Source organism: Vicugna pacos, chromosome 28 (genome assembly GCF_048564905.1).
Source record: "Vicugna pacos chromosome 28, VicPac4, whole genome shotgun sequence".
NCBI classification, from domain to species: Eukaryota; Metazoa; Chordata; class Mammalia; order Artiodactyla; family Camelidae; genus Vicugna; species Vicugna pacos.
Window position 1 is genome coordinate 7,962,963 of NC_133014.1, and position 12,280 is coordinate 7,975,242.

The 12,280-nt window shown below is 42.0% G+C and overlaps 1 pseudogene; it reads right to left on the reverse strand.

Moving 5' to 3' along the window:
• Positions 1-4,869: 4,869 nt before the first annotated feature.
• LOC102543552 (2-oxoglutarate and iron-dependent oxygenase domain-containing protein 3 pseudogene) lies at positions 4,870-5,792 on the reverse strand (annotated as a pseudogene).
• Positions 5,793-12,280: the final 6,488 nt, after the last annotated feature.

Consider the following 12,280-nt stretch of genomic DNA (forward strand, 5'->3'; position numbering starts at 1 on the left):
AATGTTTATAATCTTAATGAAGAAATAATCTTTGTGATTTATCAAAGGATTTCCATTCTCTCCAATTAAGGATAATTGTTAAAAAGGCATCCAGGTACAGTGCTTACCAAATTATCCGGGTCCCTTCTTGAATGCTAGTTGAGTGTATTCTTAGATCAAATAGAAATTGTCTTCTTTCAGCTTCTAGAAGTCTCATTATAAATGTAATGTTCTCCTTTGGGTGATGAACCTGGGCTATAAGAGGTCAGAGTGACTGTTCGAGCAGCTGTGACAAGGCACAGAATGACATCATTCTAATCGGCCCCCTTGTGGTTGATTCTCCACTGATGGAGGTGCTAATCCTTAGTCCAGTGAATTTCCACGCTCCTACTTTAATAATAGGGTCCTCTCAGGAAAAGAACATCACCGAGACCAGATCAGCATACTGTTCCACAAGCAGAAATCTAGATTACAGAATTAACCATTTAATCATTTGTTCCTGCACAGTGATCTGTATTTTAATTACAGAATAACCACACATGGTCTCATCCAACAGAGCCATATGCTTCTTAACATGCATTGTTCTCTTTCAAGCTTCAGAAAAAAATTCTTTCTAAAACTTCAGTAGTTACGGGACAGCGATTGGTATCCTTGGGCAATTTCATGACATAAGCAGAATTTCTAACCTATCAAGATTCTCTAGGCTGAGGTAGTCAAACTGACTTCTGTTATGTCCTCACATCCTATTACTTACTGATTTGCTGTCGCCAGTTTTTTTTTTATGTTTGTGTCTCATTCATGATTATTTTAGCACCTCCCCCACTGAGCTCTTGGTGTTTTTCCATCAGACTCCCCATTTGTGAGTTTGATATTATTTAAATATTTGCTTAATATGCCCTGGATTAAATGGTACTTTTTTAATATTTCTCCACTGATTACCCTTGGTTTGCCTTTGGCTATATTTCCATCTCCCAGGTAGGACATGACTATCAGATGATGCAAAGAAGTCAAGAATTCTGCATTTTTGTGGAGAAACACACTTGCCAAAAGTTACAGACGATGAAGTGCTACAATAATTTTGTCATAATTTTCTAGCTCCCTGGTCAAATTATTTTTAATACTGAAGATGTCTTTGAAGTTGGATTAACAAAATACCTACAAAAAGGTACACACCAAAAAAGAAAAAGCTCTATTTTAGTCTGCAGGGCATTGAACTAAATAAAGTTAAAAGATATGAACTGAAACACTCTAATTGCTATTTACCAGCTGTCAATCACTGGGCATAAGTATATTACTGATTTTCTCCAGGTCTTGCTCAGAAGCTGAAAGAAGATGGCCTCTGTAGTTATCACCTTCCAAATCTCCCAGGAGTGCATACAATGGGGAGAATCTAATTTACATCCAGAGATCAAGACCTAGGAAGTGTGGGGAGCATGACTTTCAGCATTCCAAGAACTTTCAAAGTGAAGGTAGGTGGAATGGAGCTCTAGAGAACCAGTATAAACTGCTAATTACAAGTTTAAAACGCGGACTATAGCTGTTCACGGGGAAAAATTAGCTTTTCACACAGGGATATTTTTAAAGGCCAATTGCTTCAAGGTTTCTCGGAAGTAGAAAGTGAAGTCATTGGTTGGGACAGAGGAAAGAGAATAAAGTATCAGGATTTTTAAAGAGAGAGGAAAAGGTAGAAATACTCCTCTAGCACCATGGTCCTGTATCCCTAACAGTCCTAACAGCCCTTTACTTACTTTAGAACAGTGAGAGGATAAACGGATGGTGAAGATGCAGGGTGATGGTCTAACAGCATCAAAGTCTCACTTGAGGTCTAGGTCACGACTGTAAGGGGGATTGGTTAGTGTGGTCCCAAAGTAACACTCACAGGATGAAGCACGACTCTAGGTTGAAAATTCACACAGTCCATTAGCATTTTCTGAAGACAAATGTGAAGTTTGCAGGAGCTGGACTTAGTCTACTATTTGACTTGGGCTCCTGTGGGAAGAGAGCCTAGGGGCCAAGTTAGCCAGAAGGCTGTTGGAGCTGCAGAAATTATCATTAACTGGGTTGCCCTTAATCTGTGCAGGGACAGGGTTGTGTGGCACGTTCCCCTACTTGTTTAGAAGATCCTCCTGGAAATCGATCTCTATTTGATAAATGACTTAGTATTTATCATTGCATCAGCTTAGCTTATTTGTCCACAGATGTGACAAATTCCCCACTTAAAAAAATGTATTCTCAAATCTCTTTAGAAACAAACTTTTCCTTCTCCCTCCAGGTTAAAAGTCTTTGTCTCTATTTTTCTCTGAAAGGTCTGAACAGTGTTGTGCCTCAGTTAAGAATTCCGTAAATGGTGCATCTGGCATCTTCTCCAAACAGATTTCAAAACATCTTAAATCTGACAGAAAGCTGCTACGACTGCCCTGGAACAGCATCTGTTCCTGATTTTATCCCAAACATTTGTTGCTAACTCTTCCTATAATAGGAAGTTTCTTCTACTTTGTGGTACTGATCATTGCAAATGTGGCTCAAAATAGTTTTTGTGGGATAGAATGTTAAAGTCACTTTTCCCTCACAGTTTCATTTTCCAACTAACGTGTGTTACAATTCCAGAACCACAGAGCTAGTTTCTTTAGCTTCTGCTCTTTGATGACGTTTCGATCCTCACAGGGCAGGACAGTTACAGAGCGATAGATACCCGATGACGTGGGATTATTGCAGTACAGAAACCCTCCATTCTTTAAAGATGACGGTATTTGTGGATGTATTTCTCACAGTCCATGAGGCTTTAAAAATTATAATACACTCAAGGTTTAGCCCGATTTGGGGCTGTTTTATAGGGACCAGCACACTTAACTTTCAGGGGTTTTAGGAGGGTGATTGTGGCTATATTAAATGGCTATTTGAATTTGGGGTTTGAATATTGGGCACATGGATAGGATAGCATTAAGATGGAAATTTATTTGAGACAAAAATTACATTTTATGGTAAGGAAAAATGAGTTTAATGTTGATTTTTTCTGACATAGAAATCTTATTTGTGTTTACACACATGTACCCCTGTGGGGGGCTTTCATTCCTTTCAGCGGATCCGGATTTCCATTTGGTGTCATCCTCTGGAGGACTTCCTGAACCTTTCTTGTACTGAAACCTGCTGTTGATGGATTCCTTGACTTCTGAGTATCTGAAAGTCTTTACTTCATCTTTGCTTTGAAAGGTATTTTTGATGAGTATTGAATTTTAGGTGGACAAATTTTGTTTGAATACTTTAAAGATACTGCTCCACTGTCTTCTGGTTTATTTTATTTCTGGTGAGGAGTCTACTGTAAGTTTTATCTTTATTCCTCTGGACATAAACTGTGCATAAAGTTCCTTTATTTTTCTCTCTTTGGTTGCTAGTGACATTTTCTCTTGTCACTGCTTTTGCCCAATGTATTATAATGCACTTTTGTCTAACTTTCTCCATGATTTTTGTGCTTGGGGTTTATTGGATTATTGGATCTGTGGATTTATATAACTGTTACTAAATTTGTGGGGGAAGTGGCTATTATGTCTTTAAATATTTTTCTGTTGCTTTTCTTGTTCTGTATTTTGAGGATTTCAATTACTCGTATGCTAGGCAGTTTGAAAATTTTTCATAGCTAACTGATACTCTGTGTCTTTGTTTTTCAGAGTCTTTTCCCCTTGTTTTCATTTTGGATAGTTTTTATTGCTACCTTTTCAATTGTGAAGTTTTCTATTCTGGTGGGCAGGAAGCCCAAACTAGTTCAGGTCCGGTGTGAGTTTCTGGAATTATTTCCTCTCACATCACTAATCTTGCCTGCCATGCTGAAGATACCTAACATCCTGATGACCTCAGCTCTCCACAAGCCCACCTGCACATTTTAGAGTTCCCCAGGAAAGTCAGTAATAATATACTTTTTAACTAAGCCAATTTGTTCATATTGAAAACTAAATATGCAAACTATGGACATGGTTTTTGTCCAGCCTTTGACAACTGGGTTGGGAGCAGAAATGCCCAAATAATAGGTTGAATGGCATTTGCTTCCTTTGCAAGAATCAACAGGCCCTGAGGTTTGCCAACGCCAACACCAAAATAACCAAGAGCAAATTAATGAAGATTCTAAATCTAATCAAAGTGACTCTAATCTAAGAACACATTTCACTATAGATTCTTACTATCTAATTATAGGGTGTTGGGGGGGGGCTCTGATTCCAAGTTCCCGGAGGCCTGGTTCCCCATAGAACTGATTCCAGAGAATCACCCATGATGAGTTAAGTTTACCATACGCCATTGAGTTAACTTTCCCATACACCACTGATATTACAGTGACTTCTCTACCTACTCAGGTGTGCTAGCAGCCTTCTCTGATACCACAAAGCAAGAATAGAATTCTTGGCAATCGTTAGTTCTTCAGTCATAGTCCAGTAGTTGGGAAGTCTAGCTCAGTTCCTGCTGAAATGCAGGAGGATCATTTTGTGAATATTTACGGGTACTAGACATGGAAACTAAAGCATCCACCACCCCAAGCTGGGTCCATGAAAAGCTTATTTTTCCTTTCCTCTAAAGACTGCGCTTTTAACCTTGAACCATCCTTTCTCCTTCCCCTCCCCCTTCCTGCCCTATTCCAATAACTTTATTCAACATCTCATTAAAGGAATTTGCAAAGGCCCCTCCAAAGGTCATCGTTCTATTAAAATGTTCAAAGCAAACAAAAAGTAAAAATTCTTTTTGATCTTGGGAGGATAAGCTGCCCCCCCCTCTATTTACTGTAAGATGAAAAATGACCAAACGTTAGCAAATCAAAACTCGGGGTGATTCATAAGGCACCTTGGTCAGTGGGAGCGGGCGTGCCCACGGGAGCTGCTTCCCGGCGGGCGGCGTGGGCAGGCCCGGCTACGTGAGTGGGGGGTCGGCGATGCTGCGGTCGGGGTTCGGGTGAAGGCGATGTTGATGGCTTAGCGGGTGCCCCAGCGGACCTTCTCTACCCGGTGCAGGTTCTCGGACCCCGAGGTGAAGAAGGACACCTGACCTGCTCTCGACTCCACTGTCCTGTTGGCCCCCTCGTCCATGAACACAAACTGCCCCCCACCGAAGTCATCCAGGTAGTCGGAGAGGTACAGCCGCGAGGTGTAGTCGAAGGACCCATGGGTCACCTTGTCCCCGTGCGCGTGCCAGTACTCATGGGCCGTCCAGGCCGCGGTGCTGTTGTTGCGGGAGAAGAAGGTGGGCTTTGTCAGGTACCGCGAGGACGCGCTGATGCCAGACGCCTGGCGATCGCCGGCCGGACCTTCTGCCGCACTTCCTGGTACAACTGGAAGCCCTCTTCTGAGAAGACACTGTATTTTATCCCCCAAAGTACCTACACAGGTTCACAAAGTGCTTCCTGACAGGGCCCCCGAGTGCAGGTCCAGGTTGGACACCCCTCCTTCGGATCCTCCGAGGGACAGCCCCTTCTCAGCTAAGCTGCGAATCCACCGGGCTTCGTCCCTGCTGATGACAGCATCGGAGACCCCCCGGCCACACTTCCTAGGGGAGCAGCCTTCAAACCTTCGATGACTGTCACAGTCCTCGGAGCAGGGCACCTCAGTGAACCTGCCTGGCAGGACCTCGCTTCGGAGAGCTAGGACCTCAGTGATGCCATCCTCGCCCCCCAGACTGCCCAGAGCAGGAGCGCAGCCAGCGAGGTACGGGCTCCCAGGACCGCGGCTCTCAGCCGCTTCCTCCGCGCGTCCCCCGGCCCCCGCACACTCTTGGCTCTGCTCGGCCGCCCTGCTGGCCTCTGGCGCCTTGGGCGCGCCCCTCCGCTGAGGTGCCATCGGCCAGGCCGCGGGGGAGCCGGGCCGAGCGGCGGAGAGGGAGCGGGAGGCCGGTGCAGCCAGGGACACGAGCCACGCCAAAAGGTAAAATTTTTAAAAGAGGAATTTCATATACTTTAAGGAATTTTGTAAGTGTGCGCATGTGCGCGCACCCCCCCAAATTTATAGAACTATGGAAGACTTATCAGATAATTTCATTAATTAGTTTGCAGCAAGAAAAACAGTAAGATTCCATTCTTTATCAATGAGATGTGAGGTTTGAAAAAAATGAAAGAAAAAAGTTGTGCAATTTCATTTTTGCTTTGTGATGTTTTTTGTGCTTGTCTCTCATGTGGTTAACTTTAAGTTGTAGCTGTGGCTATCATGTCTGTTCATGTTTTGGAAATGAGGTTAATATTATAATCATTGGTATTGTAAGAATGTCAATTTGTTTAATGTTTCACATCCAAAGAAAACCGAAGTGGGAAAAAAATGAAACAAATAAGAAATTCTGTCCAAGTCACACCTAGAAAGTTCACCAATATTTGAGAGTAAATATTTATATATTAACAGTACATCTGAATGCTGTGAGTAACCTGTAACAATGCCATTATGCAGACTGGACGTGACAGTCATCTATGCAGTCATATCCCGGAAGGGCAGAGATGTAGGACACTAATGTAGGCATTTGGCTAGACATAGAATACAGACTTGTGGTTGCCAGGGGGGCGGAGGGTGGGAAGGGATAGACTGGGATATCAAAATTGTAAAATAGATAAACAAGATTATACTGTATAACACAGGGAATCACAGAGGAAAAATGCGATAATGGTATGTCCATGTATGACTGAAAAATTCTGCTGAACACTAGAATTTGACACAACATTGTAAAATGGTTATAAATCAATAAAAAATGTTAAAAAAAAATAATGCTGGCTGAAGACCAAAGTTGAAGCTGAACTTCAGAGCCTCCCTACTTAAAAGTTTTCTGCAAGATACCCAAATTTGAGAAACAATTGGATCTACACATTAAGAAGGTACCCTTATGTGTCATGTATATAAATGATGGAAGTTCCAAGGGACACCCAGTCTTGAATGTGAAGATGATACTGTGCCCATGTTCTGAATGACAGGAAGAGGGAGAATAGAGTATATGACTGGTCAGGGCACTGGAGGCAGAGACACCATTCAAGGTGGCTAATGTAATGTCTTTAGAGAATCTTTCATTATGTTGGGGGAATTGGGCCTTGCTAGTTGCCATTTTCAGTAGCTCATTAGTAGGATTCAGCTCTGAAGCTTCTTGCCAAGAAACCACTGGTTGCTAAAATAAGTTATCACTGGGGAGTTCACAAACAAAAGAGCCTGTTAGTGTGGAAGTGGTTTTGGCACGAAGCATTCTGAATAATTAAAGCGTTGCATCAGCCTTGGAGACCAAGAGACCAGTTGGAAGGAGATAGTGACCACGATTTGCCACACACCTCAGGGAATGCACTTGTTCCTTCCCTGCTTTATCAGCCAAAGGCAGAGGCTGGAGTTTCAAGGCATCTGTAAGACTGATTGAAAGAATATATCATAGTCATTGCCTCAGTGTAACTCATGACCCCAAGAAATTACACCCTAGAAAAACACTTGGCATTTGCATATAGAAGTCTATGCATCAGCAAATAAATCATACTGGATTAATTTTTCTTAAAGATTTTATTTTTCTAAAGCAGTTTCAAGTTCACAGGAAAATGTACAGATACATCCCATATGCCCCCTCCCCCCACATATGCTTAGCTTTCCCCATTATCAATGTCCCCCACCAGAACGGTGCATTTGTTCCAATTCATAAGCTTACACGTACACATAATAATTCCCCAAAGCCCATAGTTTACCTTAGGGTTCTCTCTTAATGTTACACCTTCCATGAGTTCAGACAAGTGTATAATGATGTACATTCATCATTACAATAGCATGTGGAGTGTTTTCACTGCTCTTAAAATGCTCTGTACGACAACTACCCATCTCCCTCCCATCGCCTCACATTACGTTTTTTAATTATGAAATAGGGTAAAGGTAAATTTATCTTTAATTAGGCCATCTTTTTGAGTTCTTCAACCAATATTTAGAATTTCTTATAGGTTATAGTGCTTGTAGACAGGGCCTTCCATTAGAAGTTATCAGGTCCACTTAGGACCCAAGGTCCTGGGAGTTCATCTATTAAATAGAGCTCTTTTACAAATAAATGGGAGAGTAAATTTGATATATCTCATCATCATTTTTCCAACAGAAGATCTTATTCTACTTAGCGAGGCTTTTGAGCCCAGGCCATATTCTAGGGATCAACAAAATTTATAATATGATGCAATTCACTAAGATCTTTCACTGTGGTGCCTGCCGCCCCCAAACTCTGCAAGTCATCTTTAATCAATGTAGTCATGTCAGAGTAGATGGAAATGCTTTTGTAAATATGCTTCTCACTAATTGAAGCATAACCATATACCTCAAATCTAAATATAGATCACATATTTTAGTAATATTTAATAAATAAGGAGAAGCTTTCCTGCCACAAAGAAACTCTTCCCCACACAAGACATTGGTCTACTTTGGTGTTCAGAAACTTGTATTACAAATATGACAAAGCTGAAGTGGCTAAAAATTGACATTTTTAAACTGACAAAAAATAGGAACTCAGGTTATTTTGCATATTACAATTCAATCCATGGTCTTAATTAAAACAACAAAATAGAACAGTCTTCCACTTAATCCTTTGCTAATCCTGGGAAGGTTATTAGGTCTACTCACAAATCTTCCAGTATTCTTCTTTGGCACATAATTAATTGCATCTCCTGGACCCTTTGTTGAAATGTATGATATTATTTTTAAAGCTTAATACTGCCGTATCTTGCAAACTATCAGTTACATTCATTAAAGACATGTTTTAAAATGTTCATCCTTACTGCTCATAGTAATCAAATATTCACTGGCTGGATAACAGATAAACACATTTTGAGATAATCACACAATGGAGTATGATATAGCAGTGAAAATGAATCTACAACTATATTCAGTAAGCAATATAAAACTTAGTAGGGTAGTGTTGAATGAAAAAATAAAAGCAATTTCTAGAAGTTTGCATAGAAGATGCTAACTTCTTTAAAATTCAAAGCCAGGAGAAAAATACATATATATATATATGTATATATAATTTTTAAGATAAAATCAAGATATTGGTTACTTTTAGCATGAGGCAGGGGCAGAGAAGAAAGGGGTTATAATACATTTAATTATTAGTAATATTTTCATTCTTCAGATGGTGTAATAGAGGAGAACAAATCTAACGCTATATTGTATCTGCTCCTTTAGTTTTGACCACTGTGCCCTGTTTCCTAGGCTCAGTCTTGCCAGCTCTGCACCTTTTGGGAAACAGTGTTGCCTTTAGCCTAAAATAGACAGGAGAGCCTATTCTGGGGGCTCTGGCCTTTAAGAGTCTTAGCACTAATGCACTCCTATAAAGATAACAAGTTGCAGAATGGAGAATAGTGTTTGTTTTGTTGGAGGTTTACAGGGACACCATGGCCTGACCCACATGGAGAGCTGCAAGAACAAAGCATTCCTGCAGCAAGAAGTTTGCAACAACCAACAACATCCCCTCCTCTGTTTTTGTTTTTTGTTTTTTTTTGTTTTTTTTTTTGTGTAAAAGGAGCCTGTATTCTGACTGGAGTAGGATGGTTCTCCAAGACTTTAGTCTGCCATCCTCTCTGTCTGCCGGCTTTCCAAATAAAGTTGCTATTCCTTGCCCCAACATCTCGCCTCCCAATTTATTGTCCTGTGATGCAGCAAAAGCAGAATGAGTTTTGACTCAGTAACAATGATAGCAAGTTTACTGGGCTTCACTTTATTATTTATATAAATATAAAAAAGCAGTAATATAAAATGAGTAAAATAAAAGATGTTAAAATAGTTCGGAAATGTGTGAAATTCTAGAGTTGAAAATTTATTATCAGAATAGGTTTCTTCTGTGTATTGGTCCTAATACTTTTTTGTTGAGTCTATTTTCAATCAGGCTCTGTCCATGTATAGTAAGTTTAGGCAGGAGTTCTGAGTCTGTACTTTCAGAAACTATTAAAGGAAAATAAGATTTTTTTCTCAACAGTCCAAAGTATTTAGTTGCATCTCATTTGCTAATACATTCCTGATCCATCATTACAACCTGGGGAAACACCTTCTGCTCAACCATGCAACAGTCATACCCTTGAGAGAAGCACTCACTACTCCTACCTGTATACTGAAAATGGAGAAGTTCTAGATTCTCAGAGGAAAATCAGGGTTCAGTAACACAAAGAAGAAAAACTGGACTCCTGTCAGGCCAAAAAAAAAAAAATCAGAGCCCACTAAGAGTTTTTACTGAACATAAAATACAAAACAGAAACACACTCATAGACATAGAATACAAATTTGTGGTTGCCAGGGGTGAGGGGGGTGGGAAGGGACAGACTGGGAGTTTGAAATTTGTAGATACAGACAGGTATATATGGAATAGATAAGCAAGATTATACCGTATATATAGCACAGAAATATATACAAGATCTTGTGGTAGCTCACAGCGAAAAAGAATGCGACAATGAATTTATATATGTTCATGTAAAACTGAAAAATTGTGCTCTACACTGAAAATTGACACAACACTGTAAACTGACTATAACTCAATTTAAAAAAAAAAAGACAAACTAAAAAAAAAGACAGTTTTTACAACTCATCTTTAATATTCTTATGAGGCAGGCTGGAAATAGCTGCAAAAGCATTTAGATATTTTTCAGCAAAATAGCAAATGTCCTCCAAGGGTTGAATGCATCTTCCTTATTGATGCATTGATTCCACACCACATCATGAAAAAATCATACTCTATTTTGGGAACAACGTGACATTTTCAAAGTCCCATCTGACATTCAGTGGGAATCAATGTCCTAGTTCTGTTGATTCTAAGTACTATTGAGGCACCTCAATGAAAGAGGCTCCTGGAGGACTATGTGTTGTGTCCCAAGACCTGAGCTCACCTCGATCTGCTGTCCCAAGTTAGTAGACATAATGTAGTGCGGAAAGACACTGTCCACCTGGTAACCCCTACCCCTGGAACTTCCTGGCTCCACCTGGGTCAGAGGCCCCTTAGATGGATGAGTCCAGCTCTCATTCTTTATTTTCCACAGCCCCCATCCTGCCATCCTGGCCCTTGTCTCTCAGGCCCCTCTTGCCTTGCCCATGAGCACAGAGGCTTCCTGCAGACCACGGCTAGGTCTGTGTGGTTCCCAGCACCTGCCACCGTGGGTACAGAGCTCAGAGATGTCGGCAGGACCAAAGCCAAGCTCTGGTGAGGGAATCCCACCGCCCTCAGCAATAGCAGGACGTGGCCCCGTCAGTCTCGGGAGGGGCCGCTAGAAACCCAAGACCCTATCCTTGCACAAGCTCTGTGCTTGTGCCCTGCAAATGCCAACGGGCCCTTCTGTGTGCTTGGCTATTTTTCCCTGTTATTGGGGACCAGTGTGATTCCCCCAGATTGTGAGGTGGTTGAGGGTCAAGTCAGGTCCATTCCACAAATACGCATTGAGTACCAACTGCATGCCCAGCTCTGATTGTGTTCTAGGGTCCACCTCCTCACCCACCAGTTGGCTGAAGGGGGCTCACCTTGATGGAGTCCCCATTCCCTGGGGTTGAGGGCTGGGGAGGGTCTTGGCGACCATCCTGTGTCACCCTACTAGGAGTCTGAGGCCCAGAGAGGGACAGCATGCTGCCTAAGGTCACACAGCAGCCCAGAAGTGGGGGAGCCCAGGCCTGACATTCTGAAATGATTGACGTGAGATCATAGGTCTGGGGGCCACACACAGTCCCAGAGATGGGGCTCAGAGACTGAGACCAAGTCAAGTCCAGACTCTAAAACTGGCCAGTGGGGTGACCTTGGACCAGTCAAGGGGACTTTCCGTGTCTCAGTGTCCCCACTTTGCAAAATGAGGATAATTGCTCTGATAAGGCCATGCTCCTGGGAGGCAGGCCTGGCCCCAGTACACGGGGTCGCTGAACTGTGCTTTATGCCCACATGTGTGACACACACCACAGACAGGCTCTTTGCGGGTGTACGCAGGTTTGGTCATCCATGAGTCCCTATGCCTGTGTCCCTGGGCATGTACCTGGACTTATGTAGAAATGCGGTTCCCATGAGTGTGAGCATGTGTGTGCACCTCTGTGTGTGTCCGGACTTGTGGCTAACGCAGCTCATGCTTTCAAACCTGCCTCTCTACCAACCTGGACTTGCCCCTCTTTTAAAAAATACAGTTTTTCCTACAATTCATCAGTAAAAATTAAAATTGGGCAGAGGATCTGTACAGACGTTTCTCTGAAGAAGGTATAAAAATGGCCCCTGAGCACACCAAAAGATGCTCAACATCACTGACCCCCAAGAAAACGCAGATCAAAACCACGATGAGACAGCACTTCATTCCCACTAAAATGGTGGCTAAACTAAAAACGGACAA